Source organism: Protopterus annectens, chromosome 10.part0, assembly GCF_019279795.1.
Source record: "Protopterus annectens isolate FY-2018-M chromosome 10.part0, PAN1.0, whole genome shotgun sequence".
Classification (NCBI taxonomy): Eukaryota; Metazoa; Chordata; order Ceratodontiformes; family Protopteridae; genus Protopterus; species Protopterus annectens.
In genome coordinates, this window is record NC_056744.1 from 277,201,559 (window position 1) to 277,219,888 (window position 18,330).

General features: G+C 35.3%; 1 protein-coding gene across 4 annotated transcripts in view; it reads right to left on the reverse strand.

The window, feature by feature from the left end:
• LOC122813046 (inward rectifier potassium channel 16-like) overlaps positions 1–18,330 on the reverse strand; it is a 1,081,538-nt gene that overhangs the window by 454,386 nt on the left and 608,822 nt on the right. The gene's annotated exons all lie outside the window — the stretch shown is intronic.

Below are 18,330 nucleotides of genomic sequence, written 5' to 3' on the forward strand. Positions count from 1 at the left end.
CTCCATTGTCTATGTTTGGGATGCCTTAAAATCATATCTATATGGACAAGGTATCAGATGGTATAATAACAAAAGGAAATCTTGGGATAAGGAATTGTTAGATATTCAAAATAAACTAGACTCTTATAAACATAATAATAAAGAAAATATTATGGACAAGAAAGTTATTGAAGAAATAAACAAACTGAATGAGAAATACAAAGAAATTTTAACTCATAAAGTTAAAATAACTTTAGAGAAATACACGTTTTTGTCTTATTCAATAAGCCCCAAATACTTACATAGACTTAAAAATAAAACAAAAAGATTGAATAAACAAAACCATATCAAAGAAATCTTCTCTCTAAGGAAAAAGAAGAATGTTTCTAGTATACCAGAAATACTGGATGAATTTAGAAATCACTTTCACAAGATTAACCATAACAACATTAACATGGAACTTAAAGATAAAATAAAGGAGTTTATAACCACAAACATGAATAAAAAGCTTAATAAACAACAGATTAAACTATTGGACAAGAGTATTTCATATACAGAAGTTATTACACAAATAAATAAGCTTAAATCAAACAAAGCACCGGGTAATGATGGTATTATACCAGAGATATATAAAATCCTTTCTAAAACTACATATTCATTAATACATAAGGTTTTATTCTGGCCCAAACTGAGTTAATAACGCCCCATCTTGGCAATATACATTTATTTCACCAATTTTAAAACCTAATAAAGATCCAACTAGATGTTCTTCATATCGACCCATCTCATTACTTAATGTTGATTATAAAATGTTTATGAGTATTTTTGCTGATAGATTGAAGACAATTATCCCGGCATTATAGACATAGATCAGACGGGCTTCATTGTAAATAGAAATACTTTTGATAATATAAGAAGAACTTTAACATTAATTGATTTTGCAAATAGGAAAAAGAAAGATTTAACACTTATTAGTCTTGATATAGGTTCAGCATTTGATTCAGTAAGTTGGGACTATCTGTTTACCTTACTGAAATGCACAAATTTCTCTGATGCATTTGTAAATTTAATTGAGCATTTATACAAAGGAACGCTGGCTTATATTAAGGTAGGAACATATGTTTCACAAAAATACCCATTCTTAAAGGTACAAAGCAAGGATGTCCACTTTCTCCACTATTATTCACTTTAGTAATGGAGCCTTGGGCTAATTTGATTAGAAACAGTACTGACATAGAGGGTTTTGAAATAGAAGAAAATACAACATCAAAATTCAACTTTTGCAGATGATGTTCTAATTACATCAGCAGGATCTAATTCTTCTATGCAGTCTTTATTTGATAAAATGATGAATTTTAAAAGTATTTCTGGTTTAATATTCAATGAAGAAAAACTAAAATACTACCTATATATACGAAAAAATACTCTCATTAGTGATTTTACTAAATATGTACCCAACTCAGGTCAGATAACTTATTTAGGTATAATACTATCTAAAGATATTAAATCTATTATATATAATAACTATAATGCCTGTTTTCTTAATATACAAAATCTTTTTAATACCTGGAATAATATGTTTTTACTATGGAGGAGAGACTTACAATTATTAAAATGATAATATTCCCAAGATTTTATACTTAATACAATCAATAATACTTTCACCTACAAAAATAACTATCAAGAAACTGAATACACTAATGTTAAATTTCTTATGGGCACCTAATAGACCTAGGATTGCATTAAAGAAACATACTAATAGCTGGTCTCAAGGGGGTATTTCTTTTCCAGACTTTAATTTATATATTATCTCTTCTATTATAAAAGTTATTAATTTATTAATAGATTGGTCATATGTCGCAAAATGGAAAGATTATTGGGAGCTAATTAGTATGCACTTCATGAAAATCTCCTTAACACATAAAAATATGATTATAAATAACTCCATGTTGTGGTTGCTAAAGGAATGTTGTACTTCACCTATTACACCTAAACATATGGTCTGTTACCCATTAAATATTATTATTAGTTATTGTAACTTTATATTCATGCACCCTAAGTATAGGGAATGGAATTTTATTGTATTCCTATAATTTATACTCAGGGTATGCTTATGTCATCTACTTCTGAAGGAGCTCATTTAGCTATAGATAATAATCTAAAGTACTGGTATCAGCTGATATCTGATAATAAAGTTAAAAATCTAGATTTCTTAAAACAAGAATTTGATCTAAGAGAAACTTGCTGGTTAGAGGTTCAGATCTTTAGACAACATCTCATTGATAGAATAGATCTAATGTCTATAACAGTTAAAGAATCTATTCCAAAACTGATTGATTACTTGATAATAAATTTACAGCATAAAGTTTCTGATAAAGGTAAACTTTCATATATACATAAAATTATCAGACAAGAAACTTTTACAATGTAGATTCATACTGGAATTATTTCACCTCTATTAATGGGGACCCACCAACTCAACAAGATAAACAATATATATTGGAATCTGCTTATAGAACTACATCTTCCATTGTCTGGAGACTTTATACATGGAAATTTTTACATAGATCTTTTTATACACCTTTGATGATGAATAAAATTAATAATAAAGATAATCCATGTAAGAGATGTAATGTAGAAATTAATGCTGACTGGGCTCATATGTTTTATGACTGTATGAAGTTGAAAGAATACTGGAAGTCAATTAATGAATTTTTGCAGGCTCTTTTTACAGATAATTTCATTATTTCTAAGTCTCTTATATTATTCAACACACCTGTACCTCAATGTGTTAAAAAGATTAAGCTTCCCTTGTTATGGTCTATCCTAGCAGTGGCTAGGAAAATAATAACTAGAAATTGGATTTCAGATACACCTCCTTCGTTCAATGAATTTAAAAATGTTATGAATATAATGTGTCATATGGAAATAAGCACAATTAGAATGAGAACAATTAGAAAAACATCACATTTTATTGTATGGGATAATTTACAAAATTTGTTAAAAAAATTCTAATTTCAATAGCACAGTATTTTAGTTTAATTAATTGATCTGATTGTAGTGGATATCTTTGTAAATACTTTAGTTGTTTTGTTGAATATTATAATAATACCTATTTTTAATTATTTGTATAAAATTGTTATGATATTTCTCTTATATGTTAAAACAATAAACTTGTTTTGAAAAAAAAAAAAGAAAAAGATTGTAATGAGAAGAATGCCGTGTACAAGTCAATATATACTGTTTTAGGTGCAATTAAATCTAGCTCTCAAAAACTGACGTGTCTTACTTTCAAAAGAAAAACTACTAGCAATGTATGAACATTATCAAAGGTAACAAAAGGTAATAAAATTCAAGCAAACCCAAAACAAGGCAGAAATAAGTTTGAAAAACAGTTATCCACACCTCAATTGAACTAAAGAAGACCGGAAACAGTTGATAGGCTTAACGCAGTTTTAATGCAATAAGAAAGTACACACATAAACAATACTCCTTGAAAATACGTTTTTGTTCTCAACTTCATCAGATACAATTGAAAAAACTAAATTAACTGCCTTAAATACTTCAATTAAATGCAAAATCACCAATAAAAACAGTATATCCCTAAAATTACTATTACATAAACTTAGAAAAACAAAGATAAAAGGCAAGAAGATTAAAGGCAGGAAGGTTGCTCAGGGATTACCTGAGCCAACGTTGTGCACATTAAAGGTTAAGTGTTTCATTAAGACCAGGGAAAGAATCAGCCATAATCAATACTTGCCACTTCAGTTCCCGTACTTCCAGCAAAGTATCAATATCCCCATAAAAAACATCAAGTTGTTCAAGCAGTGTAAATGCAAACTTTTGGAAGTTTGTGTAGCATACACTATGATTGCTTAATGTGTTTCACATTTCCTTATTGCAGATAGCTGCACTGTGCTCTTTTATTCTACTAGAATGTCTTTGAGCAGTTTTACCTACATAGAAACTATTGCAAATGTCACAAGCCCCAACATAAACTACATTTGTGCTATGGCAACCAAATAATCTGTGGTATGCTACTTTAAAATTACAGTATTGGAAAACAAACTCTAAACCTTTGTGAATATAATTGCAAATGACACAAGAGCCACATAGGTTCATATATGTGTATTAGACTAATGGCTCTGGAGCCTTTACAAGCCTAGCCCATATGATTACCCTGGCATTGTGCTACCCGGCATTAGTTCCTAGTGCCTCTGTCAAGTAAAGCCACTGGAGTGATCCCCAGTGTGAATTTTCTATTTCCCATCCACTCATCAAGATTTCTCTTGAAGACGGCCAGTAACGTTCTCTGCTTGACATGTATGGGAAGTCTATTCCATAGTAAGGGCAGTCTCTGGGTTATGAACATGTCCCTCCAGCATGTTCTGTTGATTGTGGTAATGAGGTTGAGTTCTCTGGAGCGTGTGGTGCGGAGGGATTGGGATTTCTTCAGGTGTAGCATTTCTAACAGAGCTGGGTCAGACATGGCTTTGTAAGTCAAGCAGAGTTCACCTCTAAGTAGACGATATGAAACAAAGAATAGCTGGAGATTTTTTAGTCTGCCCATATAGGACAAATGTTTAAGGCCTAGGATCCTCTTTGTGAGGTACTTTTGCAGCCTCCCCAGTTGTTGCAGGTGTTTAGCAAGGTACATGCCAAATGGGGCATTGTACTTAATGACTGGCCTAATGAGGGAAGAGTAGAGGGAGACAATGACCTCTTTCTTCCTGGAAGCAAAACCCTTAATAATAAGATGTGCCACATAGAAGGATTTTCTGACCACAGTAGCAACGTGGTGGTAAAAAGAGTTATTGCTGTCAACCTGTGTTCCCAGATCTCTTATAACACCTTTTGTGTTCAGTGGACTACCATTGATGTGGTAATTCATGGAAACTGTGTTTTTCCCAAAGGGGATGATGATGCATTTTTTGGCATTGAGCTTAAGGCCATGGTTCTGACACCACTACTAAAAACTTCTGATGTCCACCATGGCAGTAAAACTGAATAGTAAAATCAAAACTTTAATAAAAAGAAATAAAATAAGCAGTCCTCGGTCTTTCGATAAGCACTTTCAGCAAATAAGCCTTCCTCAGATCGTATAAAAAGGACTGTTCAACTTTTGTATTTATAAGGCATCACAGCCATTCCTCATTTAGTTCTCTGATATGCCCTTGTTGCAAACCAAAAGGAGGCCAGCTAGCAGAGAGGTATTATTTCCTTCATTGTAATTAAAGGGGCAGTGCTTCTCTTTACTATAGGATTGTATATGAGAAAACTAATAGCTATGGATGTGAATACATTATATGAATGAAGCAACATTCAAGTAAACTTGCTAATCATATTCCTTCTATTCTTAAGTGCAGGTTTTAATGGCACAATAGTATTCAAGCCTGGTGATCTGTTTGCTCTTAAATGAATTATCCAGCATGTTTCCCTTAGCTCTGTGCGATTATGAACATCACCTCCTCTTGTGGTCTGACAGACTGCCTCTATGGCCTTAAATACAAAGTAATGAGAAGGATACTGTGCTACGTGGGCTGCTAAGGCATTATTGGGATATTTCTGTTTGATGTCCCTCAAATGTCTGAGGATACGTTCCTTAAGACATTGATCTGTTTTGCCAACATAGAGAGCACTACATTGGCAGCAAGTCGCTAAGTATATGATGTGGGAGCTAGTACAATCAGCATAAACATTAAAATTGTACTGTTGCCTGGAGTATGGATGTACAAAAACATTGGAACTGCTAATGGAATTGCAAGCTTTGCATCTTAAGCACTTGAAAGTGCCCGTTCTATTAGAATTGGGCCTATTTCTTTCAAATCCATCTTTGTTGCAAATGAGACGTTTCAAATTCTTCTTATTCTTGTATAGGAATCTGGGCTGTTCACCTACAAAGTCTCTTATTTTGTCATCAGTTGTCAATACTGGCCAAAACTTCCTAATACATTCACATACTTGCTTATTGTCAGCAGTGTATGTTAACAAACATTTAAGTTGCTGTGATTGAGTTTTAAGATCCAGGCTCTCATGATGACTCGATGTTGGTTCAGAGAAGTAGGGACGTCCCTTTCCTCTTCTTAATTCCTATGGATCATGCTTCAATCTTAGATTCTTTCTTTTATAGGATCTTTTACTTAAATGTGTCTCAATATTTCTCTGTTCTGCTACAAAGTCTTCATTCTAAATACATAATCTTGAGGTTCAATAATAAGGGGCAGGGAGCTCTACCACCACATAAGGAGAAGATACCTTTTTCTAGAGCTAAAGGAGAAGATGTGATTACTCATGTCAGTTTAACTGATCTGGAACCTTCCATTCACAACCCTGTTATCCTTAACTCATCAGTACCGACCTCCAATTTTGTAATATCTGAAACAGATTCAAGAGAAGCGTCTAGTAGTACAGCCACTATGGGTGCAGAAACAGGCAGCAGGAATGCTCTCCTAGCCCCCAATCTAGCAACTAGACCGAAAGAAGGGGCAATGCATGCACCAATAAATTGGCCCTTGCCAGTTTTTCCAAATTCAACCATCACAGGACTCAAAGAACACAGAGTCAAGAACGGAAAAGGAAGAAGCTCACACTTTAATTGGATCTGAACCAAGTTTAGTAGTGAATCTTTCTAATAAGAGTTTAAGCCCTGATATGATTTCCTTGTTAGACAAGGGCCTGAGTTTTATTCCAGCCTTACCGTCTGATATTGGTGAATTTGTGCTGGATATCAGAATGTTTTGCAGGAACATTGCATTAAAATGTATTTTTGGACAACTAATGACAGTAGACGGCTACCTTATACAAAATTGAGTAGCTTTGTTCCCCGTAATCCTCCACTAGTGGAGATGTTCTTGAGATTATGTGAAGATGAAATCTTCAAACTAAGGGGTAAAACAACCAAAGGACAAGGACGTTTCTTCAATTTAACTACTAATGAGAATGAAATGCTGAAGCAGCTAAAGGCGACAGACAGCTTGGTCATCAAGCCTGCTGATAAGGGAGGATGTATAGTAGTGATGGAAGCCGTATGGTACAGGCATAAAATGCTCTCTATGCTGGATGATGAAAGAACGTATAAGAGAATAAGTTGCAGTGAACCTACGACTAAGGTAGATAATTTTCGTAGCCATCTATATGATCTATTGATAGAGGCAAATATCTCACAAGAACTATATGAGTTCTTTGATTGCCCTAAACCTATGTTTCCATACATCAGCAGACTCCCCAAAATTCACAAGGATCCAGTTGACCCACCCCTATGTCCCATAGTTTCTGGTAGGGGGTTGGTAACTGAACCTGTTTCCATGTACGTGGAAAATGAATTAAAGAAGGCCCTGCCACTAGCAGGAACTGTATTGAAGGACTCAGGAGATTTTCTGGAAAAACTCTTTTTAGTTACTAAGGACCTCAAGAAATATGAAGATTTGTTACTATTGACAATGGACATCAAGAGTTTGTTTACGGTGATTCCGAATGACTATGGTCTACAGGCAATAAGATCTTTCCTAACAAGGAACAGTATGGAAGTAGAACCAATATGTTCCTTGCTGGAACTTGTATTGGAAAATAACATCTTTATGTATGGGGATTCTTTCTGTTTGCAGACATGGGGTGTGGCTATGGGCACCCCATGTACAAATAGTTACTCTAATTTGGTTCTGGCTGAGTGGGAACATAATGAACTGATACCCAGCACTTGGAAACAATATCTAGTGTACTATGGCCGTTTTGTGGATAATGTCTTTATCCTTTGGAGAGGCAGCTCTACACAATTGGACCTTTTTGTCAACTTTATCAACGAGAGCACTGATTTTCTAGAGTTTGTGGTTAAACATTCTTCGGAGACCATAGAATTTCTGGATGTAACAATTCATCTGCATCCTGATAGAGGTATCAGTACAGGAATTCATAAAAAAGAAACCTGGAGAAATCATTATCTGCATAGGGGAAGTATGCACCCGGGACATATTTTTGATAACATCTTTGAGAATCAGATCTTAAGAACCTCAAGATTATGTACTGAGAATGAAGACTTTGTAGCAGAACAGAGAAATATTGAGACACATTTAAGTAAAAGATCCTATAAAAGAAAGAATCTAAGATTGAAGATTGGGGAGTTAATAATAGCTCCCAACTTGCAATCTTCTGTGAACTGTGTCAGCCAGAATCCCTTCATGTTGGCCTAGACTTCAGAGAAGTAGATACCAAACAGGAGAGGACCCAGGACCGAACCCTATGGGACTCCACCTGTGACCAGTCGGCAGTCTGACTTGGCGTCAGCTACTTTCACACTGTGGGTTCTACCTGTGAGCTAGTTTGCAACCTACCTAGTGATATATGGGTTGATGCCTAGCTTAGTGACTTTTTCTATGATTCCTGAGTGGGGTATGGTATCAAAGGCCTTGGCCATATCAAGGTAGGCTGTATGAACCACCTTGCCTTCATCCACAGATCTGGTGACTGATTCAAAGAAGTTGACCAAGTTGAGCAGGCATGATCCACCTTTCATATAACCAAACTGTGTGGGATCCAGAGTTTGGAGATTCCCTATATTTTTTTTTATTAGGTCCATGATGATGCATTCCATAGCTTTACATAGTAGACTCATCAGGCTAATAGAGTGATAGTTCCCAGGATCTGTAGTCACTCCTCGTTTATGGTGAGGGATGACTGCAGCAGTGCATCATTTGGTATGGGCAAAGCCTGAGGTGAGGCTGTGATTGAACAGGGCACACAGGTGAGGTGCCAGTTCACTCTGTAGTTCATGTAAAACACAGCCAAGGATACTGTCAGGTCCCATAAAAGCTGCATTCCTGGCCTTGGACAGTGCTGTTTTAAGCTGTGCAGCAGTAATCCTGGGTGCCTGGCAAGCTAATGGTATTGTGACTGGTCCCTTGGGGGGGGGGTAAAGTTGGCACTGAATTTGTCAGCCAGTATATTGGCAATATCTGTTGGCTCGGTATAGGAGGTACCATTGTGCAGTAGCTCAGAGCTGGTGAACATGCTTGGTGTCTTATCAACATTAACATTCTGTTCAAGTAAAAAAGGTTGATCTCAGTGTTCATAAGAAATGTGTAATGCCTTTGTTCTTTTGTAGGTGAAAGTAGGTGCATCTTCCAGAATATCAGCAATGTCTATGCTGCTTCTAATAATTTCCCAGTTCCTAGAAATATAGAAATAATGTTTTGAATCGGTTGTCAGTCCAAACTAATTGGAAGTGGAAAGGTGAGGTTGTGTTCCAAGCCATTGTGTTTGTGTGTGTGTGTATTTTTATATATATATATATATATATATATATATATATATATATATATATATATACATATATATATATATATATATATATATATATATATATATATATATATGAGTCTACTTCTCTTTTTCGAAAACACACTTTGTGAAAGTGCACTTTCGCAAAAATCGGTTTACCAAAGCACGGTACAGTGGGGATAAGGAAATATACCTTTTACCCACTGTAGTGCGATCTTGGAGTTAGTATATATAAGTATATATATGTATTTTTTTTGCTTCAGCTATATATGATGCTTGGTGTTGGACATCTGGCCTTTTGATTTTGATCTTACTGCTGTTTCTCTTTTGGGACTACAAATTTAGCAATGCTCTCTTTGACCTACTGTACATTGAATACATTAGCTCAGTATTTAATATTCCCTGTGTTGTTGCATTCATTGTATGCTGTGTATATTGGCTTTATTTTTTATAGCATTGTTATGTGCATGTTGTATTGATTGCCTTAACTGGTTGTCTGTAGCTCCATTTGCCTTATGACCCCACCCAAAGGGTCAGTTTGGACAGTACACTTGTAAGGTTAACAAACACTAAGTAAGAAAATAACATAAATCTATATCATGACAGAGCCCCAATGATAGAGGCATGCGTATGCCACTTGATAGTGTAATAAATGGCAGTATACATCTATCAGTTGTGTAGCCTGTACTCCTTAACCCAGCCCGCTATGAATTACAGCTTTAAACTGTGGGAGCAGTTTAAATGTCACATCTGAGTCTGGATTAACAGACATATTTGTATCTTCTCTTAATGTTATGTCATGCTGGAAAACCTCTATTTTTACATCAGCCAAGTTTCCAAGTTTATTTTATTGGAGTTGCTGGTACAAGATTACAAGATATACATGTGCAAATCTTATTAAAATCTTCTCCATGAAAATATATGTTGGGTATGCTGGAAAGTGAGGGACCATTATTAAAGAAGACCAGGCAGTGAGTATAAACTAGTTGTTTTACATTGCTAATCAGAACTTACAGGCTTCTGTGAATGGAAGTTAATATATTGTATGGACAGCAAAAGTCCAAGGCCTTAACTTTCAGGAACTTCTGCTTGTAGTGCTTTGCCATAGAAGTTGACATGACAGTTTTGGTTGTATTGGTCCTGTCATTTTTATAGTCCGTTGCCTTTTGACAGGCTGTCACTAGGATGCCAGATACGTAAACTGAAAACAACTTATGTTTCTTTGCTTTGATCTTACTGCTGATGGACCTTGAATAGTTTTTTTTTCTTTCTCATACTTGAAACAATGCTTGCTTTCATTCTTGTGAAAAAACAGTGACTGTTACAAGAGAATCGTGGCATGTCTGTTACAACTGAAACATCTTTGTTGCAATGACAGTGTTTGCTATATCCCAAACATTCTTATTGCTATTTTTAATATAACCCGGGTAGAGAATGTACATGACCAATCTTTGATCAGTGTTCTACCACAGTAACTAAACTAAATAAATAAATGAATAAATAATAAATAAATGAATAAATAAAAGTGTCAAAGAACATTTCTACATAAACAAAAGCTGGACTTTTGTTTGCCTGTGTCAAGTAGCATTGGTTAGGTTAGGCTTTATTATAGATATTTAGTGACCTGACTGCAGGAGCAGGAGAGTTTTAGAAATTCTAAGAATGAAAGCTATTTGCAGGCACAGATCTAGATAAAAAGAAGACAAGTGTAAATGTCTAAATGACTTGCTGGCCAGGACAGCCTAGTAAGGCAGAATGCATGACTCATTATACCTGCAATCACCAGCTAAGTACATTCTGTTGTAGCTGAGAGTCATAACAAGTTACTGCCCTATTTCATTTGGTTACAGCATTACATTCCCCTGAAGAAAGGCAGACAGTACAGGCTTTTGTAGTATGTATGCATATTTTATACATATTCTGCATCTTTTTTTCCCCTCTCATGCCCTCCAGTTAGCCCCTTTGCCCATTTTGGCAAGAAAAGGAACCTGGATCCACTGCAACATGCATGCAAATAAGATTACTGAACTGTTTTTAGGAAATCCTGAATGTATTAATACATGAAGTCCATGTTAGTTTACTCCAACAATAAAGGTTTTGTTATGCAACCTGTTTGACTTCTGGGACAATATGGACAGAAAAGCTGATACAGTACTCTAGTTTGACTTAATCTCTATAGTTCCATGCTCTGTTTTTGGTAATTCACAATGTAAAAAATAATTTGACTTGAAAAATGAAGGGATTTACAGTTTATTTTATTTTTTTTCTGCTTGCGTGGACTGGGTCAATGTTAAAGAACAGGAATGCAAAATGTAATTACAAATTAATTACTTGAAAATTTTTACATTTGCAATATTTCTGTGTCCATTCTCATCCCATTTACAGTACTGGTATATGGCAAATAAGATACAAATCTGGAGATATAGCAGGAGAATACATCAGAAATACTTTTGCAAGAGTAGACCTATCAGATCAATATCTCAGAATAACACCATAACAATTAGTTGTTTAAAAAAAATGAAGGGCTGTTACTAAAAGGCTGGTGTGTGTCTCATTATCCATGACAGATTCCCCTTTGTACATGGAAGCATATTGTTATGCATTGGTCTGCTTGTCTATATTGATAACAAACAGAATTTTGGCATTCGTATTTAAAAAAAGAAAAAAAAACTTTTAAAACCAGTAGAATCTGTGGATGGCAGAGGTTGTCCACACTGTAAGTCTATGAGTCGGCTGCAACTTGTAAGCCAGGATAGGTGGATAAATAATTGCTTAATTGATGGTACTAAACATTGTCTTTAGGTATGTGTAATCTGTGAAAGTATGCATACTGTAATGGAATGATATACCATCCAGGATTAGTTCTCTGTTTAATGCTATTTGAATATTACCATATGTTTTGACTCCCTCTATACCTCTTAGCTGTTCAAATTTTTGCAGAATGTTGCATATTCTTGCCACATATTTTTGTTCTGCTCCTCATAAAATGTGAGGTTTTCTGGCAAATCACTGAGGACTGAAGTCACTAAATGATACACATTTGTGTTTCAAACTTTGTATTGGCTGGAAATGCATGCTAACACACAATTCATTCTATTCTTACATTCTATCAACTTTATAAGTTTACAAGTGCAATACTTAAAATTTGTAACTAGCTTTAAGACTTTGTCACCCCATTTTTTTAGGCTTTGTGCAGATCTCTTGTGCTAAGTGTTTGAGAGGTATGACTCCTCACAAACCTGGATAGGACTAAGCATGTACTAGAAAATGAATTAACGACTGAGTGAGTACAATGTGACTTCACTTGAAGCTGTTACTGAAGAAAGGGAACCCTAAATATTGGTGAGGATTGGATGACCCCTTAACCTTATTTTGCCTCTTGTATTGGAAAGTGAGTATGCCAAAGGTACACATGTAATGACTTGAATAGTACCATGTTGCAAAGAGAAACACTTCCTTTCACGAGCTTGTGTTATTTCAGTAGTTTAAGAGGTGTTTTGCATTGTAAAGGGGAACAATGCTTGTGATCAGCTTCTAAGTTTCAAAGGACTGCTGAGTTGTGCTACCACATATACCAAGGCTTTGCAGTATATAACATTTGTAATATTTGTCAGAATGCTCAGTGAAGACTAATGCATAAATAACCACTTTGAGGGCTTTATTTTAAAACTCAAGTATTGATTGAATTATCTTGTGGGAATCACCTTTAAAGATTTCTTTCCCATATCTTTAAATTATAGCATTATATACCATTCCTACTTTTTTACAAAAGTGAGAAGACTATTAACTAACCAAAAAAAATAATGTCTGCATATATTTTACAGGCCAGAGATAATTAACTTTGCTCCTCTGCTATCATGTCAGTGATTTGTTGTTTACAGTGGATTAAAACCTGGAACTTTAAAATTATTTATTAACTTTCAGTCACTGGCATCCACTGGAACTCTGAATAACTAAGTGAATTGTTTATATATGTAGCAGGTTTTAATTAATTCCCCAGTATCTTGACATTTTATCTGGCTCAGCGATATTCAACATGACTTCAGGTCTTTAGTCATTCTGGTAGAGCTCCTGTTTCTGTGTTGCTTGTGAAACAAACTTTTTGTAGAGTAACCACTTTGTACTAGATTACTTCCTTAAATGGATCTACTGCATTTCAACAAGTTGATTGTTTCTCATCTTATATCAAGACTTTCCTTTCTTGTTGAACTATCTTACATTTCTGCTATTAGACTGCCCTTCACCACCACGAGCAGTGTTGGATCATGGTCCAACTGCCAGACCAATAACTACAACTACGGGCTAATGATTGTGTCACGGAAGCAGATTCTTATTCCATTACCCTCTAGTATTCTTATAGTGTTCTATAACACTGGAATGTTGTTTGTACTAATATTAATGTCTGATTTGGTTTCTTTCTAGTATCTCTTTTGACTGGTCTTGTTACTCCGGAATTAATAAAGTAGCGAGAAATAATTGATGTTAATATGTTGATTTTAGTGTTGATCCTGCCAAAACAGAGGTCATGACAGGGTGGAAAACTTATGGGCTGGTGACATCTGTCCAGTCTTGTTAGGCTTCTATTCAGAGCTCGAGATTGCCAATCACATCGGGTGATGTTGTTTTTAGGACTTTTTTATATTATGGCCCCCACACATCATCTAGTTTACTGCTTTTTTAGATTTCTATGAATTTTGCCTTATTCTTCAGCTTTCTCATGCATTATTTCAAACACCTTAACTGGAACAGGCTGCACTATAATAACTGTAGAGGAAATAAATAAATTAAACCGATATGGAGGCCACTAGGACTCCTGAAGCCACAGGGTTTCTATATGTTCTGAGGTGCATTTTAGTGTTTTTTTTTCCTATCCTTTTAATTCAAAGATGTACCAAACAAAACTTGTAAGTAAGGGAAGAAATTCAGTCTTATTTTACTTTTTACCTGTGTCTGACAAAGCAGCAGTTGTACATAATAAACTGAGAAGGCAAGGAATGCTTGCAAGGATACATACTTCCTATCTGAAAATCATACCTGTCTTCTTAATCCTTCAAAAAAATGTCAACATCTGTATATCTCACTGGTATTAGAATGGGATGAATGCACAAATGACCACAGTCATATATTTCAGTTACTTGTGGATAAATATGTATACAGCATAATGTCTTTGTTTATCCTCAAAGGACAGCCACCTTCTATGTACAATTCAAGTCAATCACAAGATGTACACACCATATTCACTCACCTACAGACAGATTCTTTGAGGTGTTGTAGAAAACCAGAGCTCATGAATAATCCCTTGAAGATACAGTGAAGCCATGCAGAATCCAGATAGAAGAAGCCATAGTCAAGACCTCATCCAGAGCTATAAACTGTGAGATGACAACAGTACTCTCTGCACCATTGTACCAGTAATCAGTTACTTTCATATAAATCCTACTCCTGGCAGACCACCAAACATAGCCCCTTATCATGCTCTGACCAGGCCACCAAATATAGCCACTTATCCTTTTCTTACAAGGCCACCAAACATAGCCATTTATCCTGCTCTGACCAGACCACCAAACATAGCCAGTTGTCTTGTACAATGACGATGTGTGTGATGGAAGGTGAGAGAAATTATGGATGACTTATTATACTTAATTACAATGTAAACTTCTTACACACACACACACACACACACACACACACACACACACACACACACACACACACACACACACACACAAATATTTACATTAGCCACAGAAAACATTTTTACTGTGATTTTAATAAATATGTTATTTGATACACCTGCATTTTCCATATCATTAACTACTGTCTAACAGTTATTAAAAAAACAGTAGTGCAAGTCATTTGTATCCATTGATGGCCACCATGCCCATCAATTATATACACTTTACTGTGCGCACCTCAGATAAATAAATACTGGTCACAATAATAATACATTCTATTTTACTTCAAACAAATGCACATTTTTCTTGCAAAGACAGATAAGTGGCTGTATAAACTAAGAAAATGACAAAACAGTCAGCAACTTTCATCCATAAATAAGAAACTACTATTCCCCACCAAGCAATTAAAGCAACCTCTGTGTGCACATCAGATGTCTGATCGTAATAAACAAATAATGAATTTCAGCCTACTAATGAAAGCAGCATTTGGTAATTTTACAGACTACCCCAGTAGTTGTAGGTATTTTGTCCATGTATATCCCACATGTCCAAGTCATAATCTGGAAAGTTTCATATATCATTCCCCTGCATAAAGGAGGTAACTCCAACGAATTATCAAACTATAGACCTATAGCCATATTATCTCCACTGGCAAAAATTATGGAGAAATGCATTCACAAACAGCTGTTAAGCTTCCTATTAGAAAACAACTTATTAGCTAACAGCCAACATGGTTTTAGACCATTTCATAGCACCACCTCCTTCTCTGATCACATTAATAAATATCGGAATAATGAGCTTCTATCCTCTGCCCTCTTTATTGATTTGTCAAAAGCATTCGACATGGTAAACCACCAAATACTCATTAACATACTCAAAAACCTGTCACTAGATACAGTGGCTGTACAATGGTTCCAATCCTACTTAAACAGCAGGCAACAGGTTGTATTATGGGAGAATAACGTATCTTCTAACCTCCCGATTACCCTCGGTGTCCCTCAAGGCTCCATACTAGGACCACTCTTATTTTCTATATTTATAAATGACCTACATGCTGCAATAAATTAAGCTACCTGTATCCAATATGCAGATGATTCAACATTAATATGCTCAGCCACTTCTCCATCAGATCTTCAGTCACTAACCCAAAATGTGTTTAATTCAATTGAAAAATGGCTTCTACACCGATGTCTTATCTTGAACCCCAAAAAGACAAAGCTTCTACTATTTACTCCCACCCATAGATCCTCCACACTTAATTTTACTGTTACATCAAGTAATGGTACTGTTATCTCTGTGTATCCCACTACAAAACGATTTGGGGTACTAATAGATAACAAACTTACCTTTGATTCCCATATAAACAGTACTATAAAAACAGTCAACAAGAAAGTAGGTTCCCTCTATAGGATCAAACCCTTTCTAACCCCACTAGCCAGGTCCACTATTGCCCATACCCACTTAATCTCTACCCTACTATATGCCTCCCCAATATATACTAAACTATGTAAAAGCAACTTGAGCCAGCTGGCCATCTCCTACAATAACAGTGCCAGATTTGCAACTGGGTCTTCCTACAGAACCCATCATTGTCACAATCTTAAACAGCTAGGTTGGTTAGAGCTGCCAAATCTTTTAACATTTTACCAACTAACAGTTACCCACAAGATCCTGTATCAACCTACTAACACACTAATACTGACAAATCTTATTACCCCCTATAGCAACCTAAAAACCTTACGCTCATCTAATAAACAACTTGTGCAAATATGTAAAACTAACAATTTAGCTGGGGAGTCTCTGTTCTCACTATTGGCAAAACCTGGAACTCTCATCCCAGTGATCTTACCTCCCTGACCCCAAGCACCCTATTTAAAAGCAAACTGAAACCATACCTTAAAACAAAATGGTTATGCCCCTGTGCTAACACTGACTAACTACCTCACCTACTAATGGGTATTACTCATCTTATCTGCATGTGCTAGATACTTTTCTGTTACCTAAAAAGAGCATGCATCTGTACAGTTGAAACATTTTTACTTGTGATTTCATTGCTATGACATCTATACCAAATATGTACTAAATATGTGAGTAAAATTCCAAAGTAAAGTAAAAAACTATAATGTTCCTCATTTTTTTTTGTAAATTCTCTCTTACTGTAAATAATTTTGTAAATGTGGAGCTTTTCTCCCTGGGCCTCTACTGAAAATGGACATGTATCCAGTTGGACCAGCCCGGTCAACAAATGTAAAATAAAGTAAAATAAAATAAATAAAATAACAAAAAAAAAAACAGGTGTCTCAACTTCTCAGAGTAAGATTCAGTGACAAAATCAGTGACAACTTGTAAATATTGTTCTTACAATACATGCCTGTAGAGTTGATAGAACAAAAGGTTTACATTGGATTGATTTTTTGAAGGGTATGAGGTCAGAAACTCAAATTCCTGTCATTATTTAGCAACTGCAACATTTTCAGTATACAAAACAAAAATGATGGAAAAACCAAAAATAGAGACAATCTCAGGGAGGTTCATCATTTCTCAATGAGCATTTTCTGAGCAATTAGAAGCACAAAACTCTAATGTCTCAAATGATTGACTGACAGCTCACTTAAATCAACATGCTTTCTAACAACATGCTTTTTCTGATTAATATGCAGTATGAAACTAATGTTCAGCATTATTGACTGACTGTGATCAGTACTGATTTAGAAAAAAATTAAATTTTCTCAAAGGAACAACTTGCTTTACATCAATATATATTTTTATACAATAAGCAGTATGAAACTCTAATGTCCAGCATTAATGACTAACTGTAATCTTTGGCAGTTTAACGCACACAGAAAAAAAATGATTTTGGAAGAAAAACAAACTTGTCCCATGCTACCAGCTACAGCTCTGTCACCTTGAACTAGAATATGTTACCTGTCTGTGCATTTTCAGTTGCTATGTGAGGGATTTCTACAAATCAGTGCAGTTGCCAAACAAAAAGTAAATTCAGTTACATGAAGGAAGCTGCACGTTCAAGGCATTTATGCCAGTAATTTGTGATGACTCTTCAACTTGGGAGATGGAAGAGCAGGACACAGTTTAACTGCAGATTTCCTTACTGATTAAAAACCTCAGAAAGCCACCTTACTGCTGCTTTTTACGGCAGCACCACCATTTATACAGTACTACAGAAACTTAACTACGGTAAAGCAATAAATCTTGCAGTTAAAAAAAATCATCTCACTTTGCTATAGACATAAATGACTTTCTATGCCGCAACTGCATTTACTCATTCTTTAAGATTACAGTTTTTCCTAACAGTCTTAGTCACCTGATTCTGGGCTCCAATCACATCATGGCTGAGGGAGGTCTGGCAAAAAGCAGATGTTTGAATGCATATGATTTCAAC